The sequence below is a fragment of the Cyprinus carpio genome, chromosome B10, assembly GCF_018340385.1.
Source record: "Cyprinus carpio isolate SPL01 chromosome B10, ASM1834038v1, whole genome shotgun sequence".
Classification (NCBI taxonomy): Eukaryota; Metazoa; Chordata; class Actinopteri; order Cypriniformes; family Cyprinidae; genus Cyprinus; species Cyprinus carpio.
The window spans coordinates 18,508,394-18,528,160 of NC_056606.1; the positions used below are offsets into that span (position 1 = coordinate 18,508,394).

Consider the following 19,767-nt stretch of genomic DNA (forward strand, 5'->3'; position numbering starts at 1 on the left):
CAAACAAGACACTAAAAATAAGAGCATAGAAAAGGTAGAAAAACAGCATGACAAACCCATGAAAAATTCCAATGTAAGATTTTTTTTTTCTAAGGAACTCTTTCTATTGAAATCCTTTATTATTTTTTTTTCTATTGAAGGCATCACTGACTTCATTTTAAATCAATTTGTTTGAAATAAGAGGCTGTGTAAACATCCAGAATTAGACACGCTTCGCTGAAACTTTTACAAAAAGTAAAACTCAATAGATGTGATTCTAAAACACTGACTTGGACATCTAAAAAGAAAGCAATTTCAAGCATATATTCCAAATAAATGATTCTAAAATGATACCATGCTGAGTCCACTTCACATGTAGGTAAATTTGGAAATGATTCAAACTGGTTTAAATGTGCACATTAAAATAAACTTTATTCATTGTGCAGGAACTAACTTAAAGTGAGGATTTGCAGCTGATTTCACCTAATAATTGCTAATTAGATTGATATGAATAACTAAGTTTGGCATTAGCATATGTTCCTGATTTGTCTGTGGCATGGCTGTTGTATATCTTGAACTCTGACAGGATTAGAAGCTGCTGGACTTGTTTTAAAGCATTGTGACAACATTGCAACAAATGGAACTATGGGAAATCTTGTCCATATTGTAACATGGAGAATTTAGTTTGTTTCCACCAGATCTCAATTTGAATGAGAATGTCATCAATGAGAATGGAACTTTAATGGCAAAAAACTTAGACAATGTATAAATGTACAGTGTACTGCATATAAAATGAACAGTAAAAATACAAAAGTAATTGTTTAAACATAATTACATTTTGAATAATTAACTTATTGACTATAAATTACTGTCCTGGTTTTAATGCAAACAAAAAAATTTTTATGAAGTACGCTCACTCAGTAAGATATATATTAGCATGTTAACTTAAAAGCTCTTGTATAGTTTTAACTGCTGTATTTTTGTGTTTGCTTGGTTTTTATTTTGTTTCTGTAACTTGTATTATTCCAACTGATTATTTATTTATTTATTTTTTTGCCACGAAGATGGCCTTAGATGCTGACATGGCAATACAAAATAAATAACTACTCCTACTTACTATAAATTTATGCAATTTTTATACAATCTACAGGCTTGAATATACAAATAAGATTAGCATTTTGAATTTTCAGCCATGTATCTTAACAAATTTGTTTTATCTTTGTTTCATATTAGTCAAGGATAAGTCGTAGTGTCGGGCACAAAATGCAAATCTGGTTTGGTCTCATTAAAGAGTGAAGGCGATGATAAGCCCCTGCAAGTTCACTCTCATCTGCCTCCATACACTGAGATGTAAGTTAAAATATGAACTACTTCCTGTTCAACGTGACTTTAATGTGGCATTATAAAATACAAGGAAATAGGCCCTTATTTTACAAGACCAACTTACAGCCGATAAGACAAGGAGTACACAGGTGACTTGCGGTGCTGGTGGTTGAAGGGAAACAGTAGGTCTGATTCATAGCCGGTGGCATCATGCCATCAAGACAGGGAGAGATCTGATGATTCTCTGCTGGGGCACCTCATGATCATTTCTGATGATGAAAGTCTAAACACCCCAGGTTGCATCCTTTAATGATGTTCCAGAAAATTGTACTGAGCTTATTCATCTGCAGAGGTGAATTTTTTTTGTGATATTTTTTTTTTTTTCCCACGCAAAATCGTATTTATGCTTTATGCATTATGCATTTTATACTCAGGAGTCATACATTCAACTTGGCTTTTCTAAATTATTATTATTTGTACATTTCTGTGGCTGTCGTTTATATTGAAATGAACGCTCGACTAATCCGATATACTATATAACTAACTACAGCCTAGCAACATGAAGACTTTCATTATAATTTCATTATAAAATATAGATTCATCCTCAACTTTAAAAATTTTTGATTAGCGGAAGCTATTCATAAATAAAATGCAATAAAAGTTTACTGAGAACTTTCTGGGAACCTTATGAACAAGGTGGTGAATTAAAAATGTAAATGTACTTTGTATTTTTTTACTCATTAAATAAAGTTTACTTGGAGAAAAAAACAAAAAAAAAAAACAATTTATAGCAAACTTTAAAAAAAATGTTTAAAATGATGTACACTCAGATGAGATGAAAATCCAGTCATAGGAACCTGGTTTATTTTACATAGAAAGGGTCGCCTCATGAGGGCCACCATTTTGAGATCACATGACCCTGATGAATATTCGACTAGCATCTCAAAACAGAAATAATAGTAATGACTGTTTTCATACAGGTTTCCCAAACGTTCTTCCCATCTGCCATTGATTGTAAAACACAGCCCCATCCCAAAGTCACAAAATTATTTGAGTCAATGCTGCTGCAGTGTTTACAAAATGTTTCCAAGGGAATCAGCATACTAATGTATTCCTTATAAATGTCTCTGCATATTATGCTGTGATATGAGCATAGAAAATATTGCTTACTTCACCTTTAACCATATTTTGCCCACAAGGTTTCTCATAAACACTTCAGACAGCGTGGAGAATAATCCCCATTAGTGCTCGGCTCTCTTCTTTGAGAAACATCCTGAGGCAGGTGTATAAAATCTGTTCCAATGGTGCCATTACAAACACCTCTATTCCATTTCTTACAGAAGTACCTGTTTAAAAGCCCTCTGTCTCTTTCAGAAACCGTTAGCGATTTGCTGATGACGAATGAAGCTGAATTTGAGGCCATTAGTTAATTAGTAGATCATAACATCCCTGAGGACAAAAGAAGCCCCAGAGTGGCTTCCTCTATCAGAACCGTGTGTCACTAGATGAGAGAGAGACACTAATTAGAGGGTTGAAAGATATTATATAAAGCCTCCCTGAGCTCAGTGCTATACATGCACGCACATTTAAATGTAATATACAGGCCTGTTTTCTCCCCGCATAGAGAATGCCTAAATCTAATTTTGGGGTTTCAAAATCAATAACCTTTTGCTAAAAGCTGGGCTTGTTAGTGCGAGAGGTGCATCTGGGTAATGGAAGCCGTATGAAACAAAATTCTGAGGTGAGACTGAGGTGTTGTCACTCTTGTGTTGTTAGAACAGTCGATTTCAAATAAGCCACGTTATATGTGACGGCACAAATGAATAAAAACTGAATTGAACTCATGAACAGAATAGATTAAATTTATTTTTAATAATTTAATAATTTGGCTTAAAATCAATATGAAATGGTATTCGCAACTCATTTTGCTTTCATTATGTAAATATGTAATGATATATTTTTTGGTAAAACGAGATGTTGTATGGGGGGCTTGGTTTTATTTTTAAGTGGAAATTGATTGAATTGTGAAAAGTGGCGTGAAAATATTTATAATCTGAAGAACCTTCTTTTGCCACAAAGAACCTTTTGTGAAACGGAAAGGTTCTTCAGATGTTAAAGGTTCTTTATAGAACCATTTAGACAAAAAGGTTCTTCTATGGCATCGTGACGCACCTTTATGTTTTAAGAGTGTAGTATTCGGCTGGTCATGTACAGTATATGGTGAATCTGAATATGGTGACCATCTTAATGTGGAATTAAAGAGCTTTGTCTTGGCCACTGACGTGACTCACAAACACTGTATTTGTTGTGTGTGTTATTAATTTTTTTTTTTTTGAAAACGTTTTAAAAGTGGCCAAAAATACCCATTGCACCTCCAAGCAAATCGATCAAAACATCATCAGCGACCTCCGGCGTGACATACCCACCGACAGATCTGATTCCTTTTATCAGTGTCTCATTATGAAATGGAGAGGCGTTTAATTATTTATTTATTTTTCTCGGTTCCTGATGCACGTCTCTGACAGGAAAGCACTAACTGCAAGCGTCCGGTCAGTGTGCTGTTGCTCTGCTTTGAATCAATCAATATGCCCAGGCAGAATCTGGCCTGCAGGTAGCACATACAGATTGAATAATTTTCAGATGATCAGATATGCAGCACTGATGTGAGGAGACAGGCGCTAAGGTGGACTCGACGCATGCGAGACTCTGCGCCAAGTGGTAATGAGCCAGCGAGTCTCTGATGCCTGCCTGTTCCTTGCCCCGTCTGCCCACTAACGAGACCCTGAATGGATCATCGCCTGGCTGTCCACCTCTGTCCCGCGGTGTCATAATGAAGCTTGAGAGGCCTCACACCTCACAGACGCTGCTGCTCCCTGCCGCCCGATGCCTTTTAATGGCTTGTTTGTTTGCCTTTGTTTTATTCCTCCTTTTCAAAACGCAACGGTACGCAGTCCCGACGAAATCGCCTGGGGCTCTCCTTGATGTTTATGTTGCACGTGAAGTGAATAGGATTGGAGCAGACAGAGCAGTTTATTGCCGAAGGCGAGGGCATCCGTACTCGATATCTGAATGGGGTTATTAACATCCCCTGTTTGCACCTCTTGGATGGGATTTTTCAGCAATCATTTTCACTCGTGTGCAAGGCGCTGGAACTTGAGAGAGAAAGATGTGCGCTTATAGGTTCAGAGGGTTCTATATAGATTGGTGGAAAAGTCTCTGCACTGCTCCAGTGAGAGGTTTGAGTAAATCTAGCTTAAGTACAAGAGGTCAGCAGATTTGCAAACCTTAAGCAATGGACGTAACACCTTCTGAATTATTCAAAACTTCCCGTATCGTCCTTGCTACAAAAAAAATGCAAAACTCGAATAAAATCCTTTGAGACCAGCATTTTTTCGGTGGCCCAGTAAATATGTCTGTTTTGAAGTGGTTTTAAATAGGAAAATAAAGGTCTTAAAAATAAAGGTTCTTTGTGGCTTAAAAACAGGCTTTTTTCTCTAACTTGTTGCTTAATGCTAACATTGATGTTAAATGATTTTTCTTTCTTTACGTTAGCCAGATAAATTTCAATTGGCTTTATTCTTGAGGTTAAAAAAAGTTTTGGTGGCAGTTTTGTGGGCTATTTTTATGTGATCTTATTAGCGACTTATAAGCAATGGTCAGATGTTTTGAAGTACAGTATGAGTGTATGTACTTTATGTTAAAGAGCAAAATAGTAAATTAATGTTAACCACAGACATTTATTTTGAACCCATTCCAAATTTCTAAGGGAACACAAATGCTGAATATTCCCCCTGTGTTTAACTGAATAACTTTATGTAGATTATTTTAAGGTATATATTGGTTTTTTGGCTCTTTTAAGCCCCAGTGGAAAATTCAGAAGTACTTTGTATAGATCTTAAAATGTTCCCCAGTGTTGCATCAGGCTGTAAAACCTTTTTTCTTTCTAATTGCAGCCTTTAAGTTTATTTGAAATATTTTTGTATGTACATCATCTTCAAAGACAGATGGAGTCTTGGATGAGCATTTACATCCACTTGTTAAAGGTCAGCGTCTCCTGCAATTACTGTCATCATATAGAATTATATGGATGTTGCCATATAAAGCATTGGCAGTTATCGATAATGCCGGTGAACCAGCAATTTCAAGGGGACTTTCATGTGTGTGTGTGTGTGTGTATATATGTATGTTACATCCAAGGACATAATCTTAAATAATGAATGCCGCATATGCTGGTGCGATAAAGAGCAGATTAAAACACGCAAAAGTCATGCAATCACTTCTAGGCCGAGACATCTGCAATCTCTAGTTTTCCAGCTCAGTGGACACTACATTTCCTCTCTGTTCGTAACAGACAAATCACTCAAAGCAGCCCAAATATGGTGAGAAATCTCATTTAAAAACCTTCAGCCTGGAATTTCAAAGCCAGATCAGCCATCCCTAAAGTGCTGCAGTGTCCTGATGACATATGAATGTAATCACATGACAAATCAGAAACAAAAGGAAAGACATGAATATCTTACCCTCCGCCACCTCCAACCCCTGGGGAAAAGTTGCAAAGAGGAATCCATTTACCTGTTGTATTGTCTTTCTAAGATGTGTCCTAAAGTATTTCAGTCTTTTAGCAAAGGGAAAAAGATTTGGATGTACATTCAGTGTGCAGCACTGCTACAAATCTGAAATTCAACTTTAATGTCAGAAACAAATGTGCAAAGGATGCTAAATGCTAACACATATCGTTCTTCTTTGTGATAAAATTTCATGTTTCAAAACCTAGTGAACTGCCTTGTTATCAGTTGCCTACACAGACAGCTACCTTCTAAGGCAAGATATACACCAAAAGGTTAGCAATTATGTTTTTAAAGCACAGAGTGGTTTCAGTTGATGTTTGAGGTATGACTAGATGTAATATGTTAAACAGACTTTCACGTTTTATTCTAAAACCACAGACCTTATTTTTCAGTGCTATTCTAAAAGCCTCCTAGAAACAGATTACCAAGGGAATCCAAGACTTGGAATTGCTAATTATCTTGTGTTTTTTTTTTTTACTACATTATAAAGAGCTTAATTGGATTACTTTATTATTTAAATTTATCCAAAGCACTCCTGAGGAATCACTGCATTTGAGCTGTATATGTTTCCCTCTAGTATTAGCTTGTTGCTAAGCTAACAATGTTTTAGATTTTTATTTTTACTTTTATTTTTTTATTGTTGCTTATTTTTATTGAATGAAATATAATTAGTGGATACATCTTGAATGTTGTTTTGTAGAGCTTAGAATTCGTCCAGAACAAAGCATCTTACCTGGCAGGAAGTTTAGGTTTTGGAACAGAACTTGCATATTTTTCAGACATGTTCACTGTTTTTTCTTTTTTTCAGGCTGAGAGAGGAGAGATGATTTGGCAGGCAGGAACAGTTCAGCTGTCCACAGAGATGAACAGTCATGTCAGTAAGGCTTGTCAAGCTGTCAAAGAAGAGCAATAGCTGCATCAAGCTATCTGAGAATTAATCTCAACACCAGTCAAAATTTTAAAAGATTTGGGGCTGGAGAGGTGCTCTAAACCTCTTAGAAGAGCGCCCGTCATTTCGATTTCAGGTTAAGATGTTGTAGTCTTTGGTTATGCCAATCATGTGTTCGAAAACCTGAGATCAGACACTTATGACATTGCAATAATGTCGCAGTAATCGAATTCTAGCACGCCAGAGTAAAATTTTCTTCATCTGTCAGTGTGCCAGCTTTATCTCTAGAGGAAGACATCATACAGAGCGAGTAGTGTGAGTAAACCCGCACACACTTAAATTTATCAGATGACATGGTTTTCCTTCCATCAAATAATCTTCAGCGAAGATAATAAAGAGATTAAACACTTCTACTTCTGGACCGGTTTCTCCGTGGAGCAGATCCGAAATTGTTACGGATGGTGGAGCTCATTCATCGCGTAGTTATTTAGAAAGAGGGGGGAAATGGGTTCTGCACTTTGACTATGACTAATACAACATTCAGTTAAATGTGTAAGAAGCCATTGAGCCGTAAAGAAGCAGGAGAGGCTTAAGGCTGAGCTGAATAATATACACTCGCGCTCAAAGAGGTGGGAGGGTAAAATACCGTGATTAACGATTTGTTTCTGTACGGTGTTGGTATGTTGATCATCACTTGGCTGCTGGAGCAGAGAACTACTATAAACCCAGCAATGAAGATGTTCTTGCAGGTCAGATAGAGTTGTTGGTAGGAGAAGTTGTATAATGTGGGAATTGAAGGTGTTATTGCAGGTTTGTTATATTTTTTGTTTGGATGGAACCTTTGCTAAGCTCCACCCCTCCTTTGTTACTGTTGCTCACTCAGATAAACTTATCCATCTATATTTTGGATAATTTCTGTAAAAATATCTGTAAAAACATAACATAATCCTTTTCTCAAAGCTTGTCTGGGAGAATGGCAGATGGCAACAAATGCCATAGTTGGATTGACTGCTAATACTATGGTGGGACTTAGCAAAGGGTCTATTTGAAGTTGATCTTTCAGCTGCCAAAAAGACCAATCCAGGATCATTGTGAAAAATGTGCCTGTGGTGGCATCTCTGAAAAACAATATTACATTGCTTTTGCACGTTCTGTCACACTTTCTAAGTGAAATTTCCAGTAAGTCGTGCTAAAATTGCATTCAGTTTTATTTAAAACAGATGAATGTGAATATGGCAACAATTTCTTATATTGGTTGTTGTATGTATCTTGGCAGAAATTAAATGTATGAGGAGTGGTACTAAAAAATTAACACACGACATACAACCTTGACTAAACCCTACCATAAACCCAGTGTTGAAAAAAAAGAGAAAAACATTTGCTGAAGTCTTTGAACTCTTTTATTGTAACTCGTATTTCATAGGACTTGAACTGAGAGCTCTGCATTTCGAGTGCAATGTTGTACCAGGTGAGCTACAGAGCAAGTTTACTATGTTAGGAAATCCATACATATAGAGCTAGTTAGGCCTATGTGATGCAAATATTAAATGTGTTAGTTTACAAATCATGCATTTTTGTTGGTCATGCAGTTTTGAGGCCATAACATGGTATTGTGCAAGGAACTGTACGAATATATAAATATCTTTATTAATCAATAATCTGCCTTTGTAATCATAATTAGTGTGAAAAATAAAAGTTTTGGTGTTTTACTGCCACCAATGTTCATTTCACCTGGGAACTGCTGTGAATTGTATGTATAGGTACACGTTGACATTTTAGGAGTTTTGCAAAAATGTAGGTAGAGGCAGATTCGGTAAATTAAACACCTTATACAAGTCAGCAAAAACATATGAACAGCTGTATATACACCCTGAACTCCCACAACTTGGGTTTTCAGTTTGATCCTCCATTTGATTTCCTTTCATGCTGGTAATGGTGATAGTTTGTAAAGACCTTTTTTAACATGTAAGCAACAACAGATAAGTGCTGCATGATGGGTCTTTCAAAAGAAATGTTTTGTGAACACTTTTATACCTCTGTGTTCTTATCCTTGCGCTCTTCTTTATGCTTTAATAATGATCAGGTGGATTGAAGCACTTTGACTGTTAGCGAGGACATCTCAAGGTTGAAACACTCACTGTGATCAGCCGGTATTGGCTTTATATGTAGAAATAATCTCAATTAAACTCTGCATGAGATGGGACATGCAGGAACATACTGTACACACTGTTTGCTCTGGGTTTTGAAACACATCAAATATCCCAACCATTTACAGCTAGCACAGCAATATTCGCAACGCTTTTTTAATTATAATTATATAATTAAATATATAAAATTAATTATATAATTATATTCAGAATATATTCAACTTGTTGACAATTCCTAAATTGCAAGTGATAGCAAGTGGTAGGAGTGTGCGATATTGACAAAAAAAAATTATATTTCAATATTTTCTGGGATTTTATCAATAATGATAATTAGAAAATATTTTGCTGAGTGTGTTATTGTGGTGGTAACTTTAGGGCTGCTGTGGACAGCTGACTCCTAAAGTTTTTAATATTCTTCCTATTCAATGTTGTGGTCAGTTAGTATGTTTACATTGGTTTTTACATTTTATGGGGATTTATACCCTTGTAAAGCCTTTGAGCAAATGAAATCAGTATCAATAAAATTAATCTTTGCAGAGGAAACACAGAAGTTGCATCTGAAGTGGCACTTAGATGCATTTACTCACCGTTTAATGCAGGACATGAATGCAATTACAAATGCATAAATAATGTTTTGATATATTAATTATAAAACGTTGAATAGACACTTTAAATGTGAAATTAAAACTGCCAGTAGGTGGCAGCAGGTCACTGGTAATAAGTGAGTCATTGCGATTGAACTGAATCATTTACAGCGTTGTGGCCGTGTTTGGAATTATTTTTCTTGTCCATAGCACAAAAACAGGAAATATAGTGTCTAAAATGTAAGACTCTTAATTAACTTCTTGTTTATTGAACTGTTGTAAAAAAAAAAAAATTAAAAAAAATCACAATTGTAATCATGATCGTTTAAACTCTTCATGTGAAATTGATTAACTATATGAAGTGGTATAATATATACATATCTTGAATTTGTGGCCATTCTAAATATATTTAATAGACTGACTCATGCAGTGAAAGAACACACTCTAAATATGCATGCGCACTAGTCTAGACTTCATCATGTAATGTATGCGTTTTGTTTGGTTTTTGCAAAATGCTATATAACGTCAAATCGCACATCGTTAAAACAACAATTACAATATTATCGCAGATAATATACAGTATATCGCACACCCCTATCAAGTGGTTATTTATATATTTAAATATAGTGGAAGTGAAAAGTGAAGTGACATTTGGCCAAGTATGGTGACCCAAATTTGGAATTTGTGCTCTGCATTTAACCCATCCAAGTGCACACACACAGTAGTGAACGTGCACACACACACACACACACACACACACACACACACACACACACACACACACACACACACACACACACACACAAAATAATAAAACTACTACAGCTATGTTTCTCTTCGCTGGCACGTTTAAAGCTTATGATCCCCTGAACTCGGAAACTCAGGTATCTAAATGATTGAGTTTCCCATTCATGTCTATAATTCAGACTAAGAAACACAATCACGATAAATCCGTTAGAACCTGAAGCCAGCATAACAGTCAGTGTTGCCATGATGTCCTGTGGCTCATGAGTTGTTAGTCACATGGCATTTACAGCTCAGCTGATTGGCTCAAAACAACCTGGCAGCTTAACTTAGCACCCATGAACAAAATTCCCAGATAAAAGTTCCTACTGGGAACTTGGAATTTCTGACAGAGTACAAATGCAATGCACGTGACCATAGCCCGTTCAGCCTGATGATGTTGTGAATGATTAAAAATAAGCAACATGCAGATAACAAGCAGATAAGTTGAATTGAAGCATCGGATTTCATGTAATATATTGTGAGTGAGTGATCAATTTGAAAAAAGCCAGTTCGGTAACAGGACCTTGACGTTGTGAAAGAAAGCATTTGGGTAATTTGCAAATAAAACCTCAAACTGAAATCTCCTCTGTAGACACACACCCACATACCTCTTCATAAAAGCCCTCAGGAGGCAGTCGGATGTGTCTGTTTGGGGGAGATAAAAACTCGTTCACCATATCCCATGAGCTGGAAAGTTGGCGCGACACAATCTGGCAGTCACTCTACTTTAACAAGCGCTGCCACTAACTGAGGATGAGAGGCGCGACACAATCTGGCAGTCACTCTACTTTAGGAGAGAGAGAGAGAGAGGAGAGAGAGAGAGAGAGAGAGAGAGAGAGAGAGAGAGAGAGAGAGAGAGAGAGAGAGAGAGAGAGAGAGATAGCAGAAGAGGTGCTGGAAGAGAGAATGAGAGATTCATTCATTAATAGCATATTCCACTTTAACAGTTGGGTAGTTATGTACAGTTATGAAGCCCACAATTGATATAAACCAACCTTTTAGTTTCAATTTTGTAGACCTAATGAGGGAAAGTATAGTTTAGATCCCTTGACCTTTTTGCAGTTTATTTAAATTGTCCTGCAGTGTGACATTTTCTGAAGTAAATATCCCATGCAGTCTTGAGTTTATTGTGTGCTTGTGGAACTTCTGGGAAATTCTGTCAAATCTTGTGCTATTGCCAGAAGAACTAAATTATAAGTGTGTGTATGTGTGTGTTTTAATGGATGCATGATATATCAGTACCATATTGTTTTGTTATGAATCAGTATTGTTGAGATTGGATATTCAGTTGTGCTTGCTTATTTTCATTATTTTTCCATTTAGATTTACATTTACCATCATTTAACACTCACCTAATAAAAAAAAACCTAATATTATATAAACATTAATATAAATAAAAATTTGACTTCATTGTTTGCTAATGTTAGCTCAGGTCAAATACAGATAAAAAAAATTTGAATTTAATAATGTATTAGCACATGTTGAAATCAACGTTAATGAAGAATACTACATTCTTGAAAGTATTTTTCATTTTTCGTTCATGTTAAATAATGTTAACAATTGGAAACTTATTGTAAAGTTGGTAACACTTCAATCAAAGCCTTTATGTATAATGCATTATAAAAGTAATTTTAATGCATTAATTAATGCACCTTATAATGCATTGTACAATCTCATTAATAACTGTAACCACAGTTAATACAGTGGGGAAAATATTTATTTGATCCGCTGCTGATTTTGTAAGTTTGAAGGGTCTGTAATTTTTATAGGTTTATTTTAACGCTTAGAGACAGAATATCAACCCAAAAAAAATCAGGAAAAAACACATTATATAAAGGTTAGAAATTGATTTGCATTTCAGTGAGTGAAATAAGAATTTGATCCCCAAGCAAAACATGGCTTAGTACTTGGTGCAGAAACCCTTTTTGGCAAGCACATAAGACGTTTTCTGTAGTTGGTCACCAGGTTTGCACACATCTCAGAAGGGATTTTGATCCACTCCTCTTTACAGATCCTCTCTAAATCCTTAAGGTTTCTTGGCTGTCGTTTGGCAACTCGAAGTTTCAGCTCCCACCACAGATTTTCTACAGTTTTGAGGTCTGGAGACTGGCTAGGCCACTCCACGACCTTAACATGCTTCTTCTTGGGCCACTCCTTTGTTGCCTTGGTGGTATGTTTCAGGTCATTGTCATCCATGACCCATCTTCAGTGTTCTGGCTGAGGGAAGGGTTCTCATCCAAGATTTTACAGTACATGGCCCCGTCCATTTGCCCCTCAATGCAGTGATTTCATCCTGTACCCTTAGCACAGCAGTTCTCAATTCCAGTACTCACACCCCCCAGCTCTGCATATTTTGCATGTCTATCTTTATAAACACACCTGATTCAGATAATCAGCTCTTTAGAAGTGAGCTCCGTGCATGAACTGTGTTCCCATTGACATGGTCCCTACTCAGTGTTCATTGCTCCCTACTCTCTGAGCAGGTGAAATCTGTTGAAGTTTACCTCACTTCGGAAAATTCATTCACAGATTTATGCTGCGCAACGTCTTCACACACAGACAAGTGTGACATCAAATACCTAAAATAAATAAAATTTAAATACACATCTCGCACACTTCAATGCACTTTGAATGGAACATATATGTTCGCTTTGAACTGAAATCAGTTCAAAGCAGAATATCAGAATATCCTTTGATGTCCACTTCGCAGGGCACTTACGTTCGAATAGAACAAACATCTGAAGCGATAAGAGAAATTTGTGAAACAAAATGTGCAGAGCAGGGGGCGCGAGGACTGGAATTGAGAACCGCTGCCTTAGCAGAAAAACAGCCCCAAAGCATAATGTTTCCACTTCTGTGCTTGACTGTAGGGATGGTGTTCTTGGGGTCATAGTCAGCATTTCTCTCCCGCCAAACACGGCGAGTCGAGTTAATGCCAAAGGGCTCAATTTTGGTCTTATCTGACCACAGCACTTTCTCCCAAGTCTTCTCTGAATCATTTAGATGTTCTTTGGCAAACTTTAAAGGGCTTGTACATGTGCCTTCTTGAGCAGTGGGACCTTACGGGCGTTGCAGGATATCAGTCCATTGCGGCGTAGTGTGTTACCAATGTTTTGCTTGGTGACTGTGGTCCCAACTGCCTTAAGATCATTAACAAGTTGCTCCTGTGTAGTTCGCGGCTTATCCCTCACCTTTTCAAGATCATCCTAACCTCATTTGGCAAGATTTTGCACGGAGCTCCAGACCAAGGAAGATTGATGGTTATTTTGTATTTCTTCCATTTCCGAATAATTGCACCAACAGTTGTCTCCTTCTCTTCAAGCTTCTTGCTGGCCCATTTAAGCCTTGTGCAGATCTACAGCCTTGTCCCTGACATCCTTTGACAGCTCTTTGGTCTCGCCCATGGTGTTGAAAGAGGTTGGAATGGAAGATACAGATTGTGTGGAAAGGGGTCTTATACACCTTATGAGCTGACATTAGGAGAAACTTCTTAAAGTGGCAGGACTAATCTGTGTTCCACATGGGCACATAACCAATCTGTGGGAGCCAGAATTCTTGCTAGTTGGTAGGGGATCAAATACTTATTTCACTCACTGAAATGCAAATCAGTTTCTAACCTTTATATAACGTGTTTTTTTTTTTGGTTGATATTCTGTCTCTATCTGTTAAAATAAACCTACCAAATTACAGACCCTTCATTTCTTTGTAAGTGGGCAAACTCAGCAGGGGATCAAATAAATATTTTCCAAACTGTTAATAATTAAATAACACTTATCAGTTCATTGTTACACTATGCATTTTAAATTTGGTTATAATTTATGAAAGATATAATGTATTACAACACACATTATGAATAATAAAAAAAATGTACTATACACTATAATAACCCTTTATAATGCATTATACATAAAGGCTTTAAGTTAAGTGTTACTGTGAAGTTTTACCCAGATGCTAAAATACATATGATTTGTACTACACACTGTAGTCTACATTATAATGTTGTGATGACTTGAATCACTTGTAGTGTTATTTTTTGTTTTGTTTTATTTGTTATTTTAGACAAATTAGTATATAGTGAATAAAATAGTACAAAATTGTATATTTTCAGGCATTTATCAGCTGTTGATCATTACATGAAAATAATTATCGGCTTATTCGTATCGGTCAGAATCTTTCTATTAGTGCATCCTCACTGTTTTGGGCAGAAAAAAAACTGCATGGAAAAAAGTAAGATATTTTCACTAATATGACATCCTATAAGTGAATTCTTATTTTTTGTAATAAATTAGAAGAATGTTGTTCAAAATTGATTCAGATGGAGTATAAAAAAAGTCACACCGCAGGACACTGCTATGAATTTCACAACTGCCTGATTGTGACTGATGACACTTAAAAAGAAAGAACAGATTTTAACTCTTTTGGCATTTAATGGACTGTTTATGCAGACATATGGTGTACATCATCAGCCTGATAAAAGAATGACTTTTTCTTATGGTCTGTATTTAGCTTTTTCGATGAGGGTTAGACATGGGTTTTTTTCTTATGGTATGTATTTATTTTTTTATTGAGGATTGTATAATGTTAATGGATCTCTGTGTCTGCAGTGACAGTGATATTTTCTGTTTTGCAGCGAGATTGTTTGCAGGTTAGACAGATTGTGCTCTGAGGAACAATCAATATCCTTTAAGCAGCAGGAAGTAGGCAGAGGGTGTGGAAATCCCTTGTGGCTAATACACACACAAAAAAATACAAGCACATACTTAACCAGTCTTTCCGCAATTAACAAATTGTGAGATTCATAAATGTTTTATGGCGTGAGCTTGTCTTTGAAGCGTTCTGATGTCACTGGGATCTAAACAAACGTCAGTGATCAAATCAGCCATTTGTGAATTGTGCAGCTTTAATTATTTTGCAGTGAAAGAAACTTTGTGCTTTGAATATCAAGTTCTAATCACAGTGAATGATATGCATGCACGCTCTTTTGTTAAAACATAGCTGTATTTATGCCCCAGGCATGGGCAAAAATGTAAGCGTGATTCATTACCAATTATGATTTTATTGTAAAAATAAAAAGCAATATGTGAACGAGAAAGAGGAATTTGTTTTTGCTGAGGCTAGTTTTGGCGGTCTTTTGAGATTTTATGTATGCACTGTGTTCTATTCAAACTGACATGAGAGCTAAAGCCCGGGCAAAACTAATAAAAATAAATGCCTGGGCAAAACTAATAAAAAATTCAAACGGTGGAACTGCACGGCTCATAAATTTACTCATAAACTCCAGATACTGCGTCAGTTCATTTGTTTCTTTATTTGATTCATCTCTAGCACAGTCCATTTCATGGGTTGCCGCACGTCTTCTTCTGAAAACCATGTTTCTTTCTGTCCACTGTGCACTGATGCAGTTTGCACACAATGTGATTTAGCCAAATAGGATATGTTCCTGCATTAACATCCTTTATTGGTTGTGCAACAGCATTTTTTTTTAACCAACCAATCATAGGCCAGTTCCTAACTCTAGCCTTAAAACTCTTAAATCTGAGGAGTATTATGGGTTTATAAAAATGTTGTTCAAGGTCTAATGCTGTGTTCAATTCCAATTCTGAAAATTGCAATTACGATATGTGATGTGAAGTCAAGTGATTTTGATGAGAATTCAACTGCTGGGCAGTTTCGTATTTGTCTTTTTCGCTTACTAACAACAACAAGGAGATATTTTTTGCAGTAGTGCAACAAAATAAAAAGCAAATGAAACACAGTAAGTCTGTATTTGATGCTTTAGTTTGTGTTTTATCATTCATTGTGTTGCTACAGAGAATGATGAGTAGTATAGTTTGATTGCACAAATCTTTTAGTTAATAAAGCAGTTAAATGAGTAGTGCTTCCTGGCTAGATTTGTTGCTAACTGTACACAAAAAAAAAAACCTAAATTGTACAATCAGAATTTACTTTTACAACTTATGATTCTGATTGGCCAACAGGGCAAGCCAAGTGTGTTGTTCCAGTAACATGTCATTTAAAATTTAGTAAATTTTAAATATCAAATATACATAAGCCCCTTGGAAATTACTGAAAAGATTTGTTCTTGCAAGTGTAATCATGTTTTTTTAAAACTTTAGTTTTATTAAGTTAATCTAATGCAGTCTTCTCAAAAATTGAACTTAACCCTTTAAGTGAATTTCACTAATTGCAAAATTGATTTAAGTGTTTCTACTCAGTAATTTCCTTTGATTGGCTCTTATTATCTAAATTATAATCATCATCATCATCATCATTAATTATACAAACATGATTAATTAAACATGATTTAAACAAGAGCTCCTTGGTATTTGCATAAGCTTATCGGTGTGGAACAAAATGGCATGAAGTCATCAAAGGTAGTGCTAACCAATCTACCTGTAAATGCACACAAAACATCTAAAACTAGCAATAGAGTGCAGATAACATGCTTTTGCAGGCCAAACCTTGGAAACGCATTAGAATTTTAGCACTTCTAGTTCCATTGTCCCAAAGTCAATGGCTTTCAAATGGCTTTAAATGCCTGAAATAAGGTCTGTGGTTAACAAAAGTTTAAAATGGTTTTCACATTTTATTCTATGACATAAAATACATTAGTAATGCCCCCTTGTCACCTTTTCTGTAAAGCTTTTACTTGTCTTGAAAAAGGCAGTTTTTAACAAGTGCCTGAATGGGACTGAAATAGACTGAATGAATACTGAAAGAGTTGTCTGAAACTTAGTGATGGTGACGTTTAGCTTTTTTACTTCTGGCAGCTGTATTTAGGCTTCAAAACACGTATTTGTGTTCATTTGTGAAGATTATCATGATGAACCAAATGTGTCAGAATCATAAACTTTTCATTTCACAGAGCTCACTTTCGGTAACAATCCAAAAGTCGATGGAAAAATCCTATTGGGCTTTTTGTTGAGGAAACCAGGGTAAAGCAACTTCCGGTTTGGCCAACTAAAATATATAATCACTGCAGCACTCTATTTGCACGTCCCTCTTTTTAATTAATTCAAGTGAAAGGGCTTATGGGTATTCCCCCAAGCTACATAGCTCAGTATCACAGACAATATTATGAAGTTCATCGCTAAGCCTTAGCTTAATTAAAGATTTATCATTCGGTATAATTAGCTGCAGTGAAAACATATGGATTCAGTCAGATCAAAGAAACAGTGTGGTATTTCGTAATTGATCACTTAGAGATATTAACCTTACATTTGTGTTTTTTTTTTTGAAGGAAGTTAAGGAAATGTGAAATTTCAAATAATGTTTAATTAGGGCAACTTGATGCATTTTTATTAACTGTGACATTAGGGTTTACCGTGTGTTATTTAGCCTGGAGGTCTTGTTAGATTGTTTTTGGAGAGTTCAGAGTGATGATAGATGCTCGTGTGCATGCTCTGAGGCAGTCTGTTTCATTACCGAATATCATCTCACCTGCACAATGGGGAATTTTACCCTCCTGGTCTGCATTGTCAAGCTCTGACAGACCCCCTGTGGATTTGAAAAGAGAGACGTTAGAACATCAAACACTGAGTTGAGCTGTCAGAGATCCACTGTAGAGAATGCAGTGACTTCTTCAAATACGTTATGGAGGTCTTTTAAAAGCTACATAAAAGAGTTGAGAGAAAAAAAAAATTGGAGGGCTGAAACAAGGGATGTTGATATTTGGTGATGAAAATTAGTGTGATACGTGATTTTGATTTATGTTTTGTTTTGTAGTGGATTTAGGTGTTGGGGGAGCGGACCTTTACTCCTCTGCATGGTTCCTGATGGTTGTTTTGCAATTAGACTTCATTTTCCTTACTCCTGTAGTTCCTGGAAATGCTGACTGCACTTCGGACTACCTGTCAGGGCCAAGACTCCAGATCACCGGCCTTGAGTAAACCTTACACTTTTTAAAGATGTTTTAATGACCTGCCTTGTACCCATGGTGCTCACAATTGCACTATTAGTGTGGGGCGGATGGTAGACTAATTTAAGTGTCACTCTGTGCTGAATCCACTTGAACATTAAGTCTTTGTGCTTCCTTCCGCATGCTTGGAGGATACTGTGTGGAGTTGTATGCACGACAAAAGCGCTGGAGTCTGAATGTGAATATCATCATACAAAGTCGCATGAAAATTAATAATAAATATATTCAAATGAAGGTAACACTCTGGGTTCTTTCTATGATGATATGAATGGGATGAGAAGACATTTGTGTCAAGATGTGTCATTGAAAGAGATTTTCTTTATTAGAGACTTTGACGGAGTGGAAATGAGTGAAAAGTAAGAGCAGGGCTAAATGGGTTTGGAATGAAAACAACAAACCATCAATTGCAACAAAAAATAGCACCTATGAATCTGTTTGAATATTTAAAGGTATCTAAACATGATGAATGATTACAAATAAATACATTTGTGATTCTTGAATGTGCCTTTTAATTTTTTTTTATCTCAAAGGTTCGCACATTTCTACAGTATGTAGATCAAGGGATCGTGAAATACAGTTTCAGATTTTTTTTTATGCTTCTCAAGGTTAGTTTATGAGGCCCTCCTTTACAGCTTTCAGGCAGAAGAAATTGAAACAACGCACTTACAATGATTGAAAAAAATTATTTTAGCATGGTTATTGCTTTTGCTGGCTTAATTTTTGGAATAAAGTTTTGTCGTATTACAAAAGATGTTGCATGTACATGGGTATGTACTGATTAGCAACATTGAAACAATGATAAGCTTAGTGTCTTAATAGTGTTGAATGCTGATTGTTTGATGTTTATTACAATTACACTTTAAGATTAAAATTAAATGTATTGCCTCAAAGAAAAAATACTAGGCATTGCTGTATCTTTCAAAAAAAAAGAGATATTTTTAAAAACGGCAGCATGTTTAGAATAATTCAGAAAGAAATCCATTGTTAAATGTGAGGGACAAATAAAAAATCTTAAAACCTCAGTCATGTGATTAAAAATAAACTCCAGCCATGCATTTCTAATGTTCAGATCTTTAGGAAAGAGTCGTACTCTGCATCTTTATCCAACAGCTTCTCTCTTGCGATTGATGGACAGACATGAAATGCACCTCCTTGATTACTTACAAAAGTGATGCATTTTAGGGGCTGTGTCATAGAATCATGATATCACAAATTACCCAGTTTCAAATCTGTGTGTTTCAGAAGGGTAGAAAACAATAATTCATATTAAACAGGGGAGTTTAATTTGAAACTTGCAGTATACTTTGCAAGAATGTAACCTCTAAATAACAAGAACATTTTGATTCTCCATTTTATGACCTATTGAAGGTGCAATCATCAATTTATATTGACACCTAATGGCATACACTTTATGGCATATAAAGGTGCTTAAAAGGTTCTTCACAGTGATGCCATAGAAGAACCATTTTTGGTTCCACAAAGAACCATTCAGTCAAAGGTTCTTTAAAGAACCATTTCTTTCTTAACTTTTTATAATCTGAAGAACCTTCTTTCGCCATGAAGAACCTTTTGT

At 35.9% G+C, this 19,767-nt stretch overlaps 1 long non-coding RNA gene across 1 annotated transcript in view; it reads right to left on the reverse strand.

Annotated features, from left to right (window-relative positions):
* LOC109087957 overlaps nucleotides 1–17,776 on the reverse strand; it is a 17,897-nt gene extending 121 nt beyond the window's left edge. Inside the window, exons 1-2 of the long non-coding RNA XR_006155769.1 lie at nucleotides 17,717–17,776; nucleotides 10,885–11,023 (exon numbers count right to left, since the gene is read on the reverse strand). This is a non-coding gene — a long non-coding RNA (uncharacterized LOC109087957). The remainder of the gene's footprint in view (nucleotides 1–10,884; nucleotides 11,024–17,716) is intronic.
* Nucleotides 17,777–19,767: the final 1,991 nt, after the last annotated feature.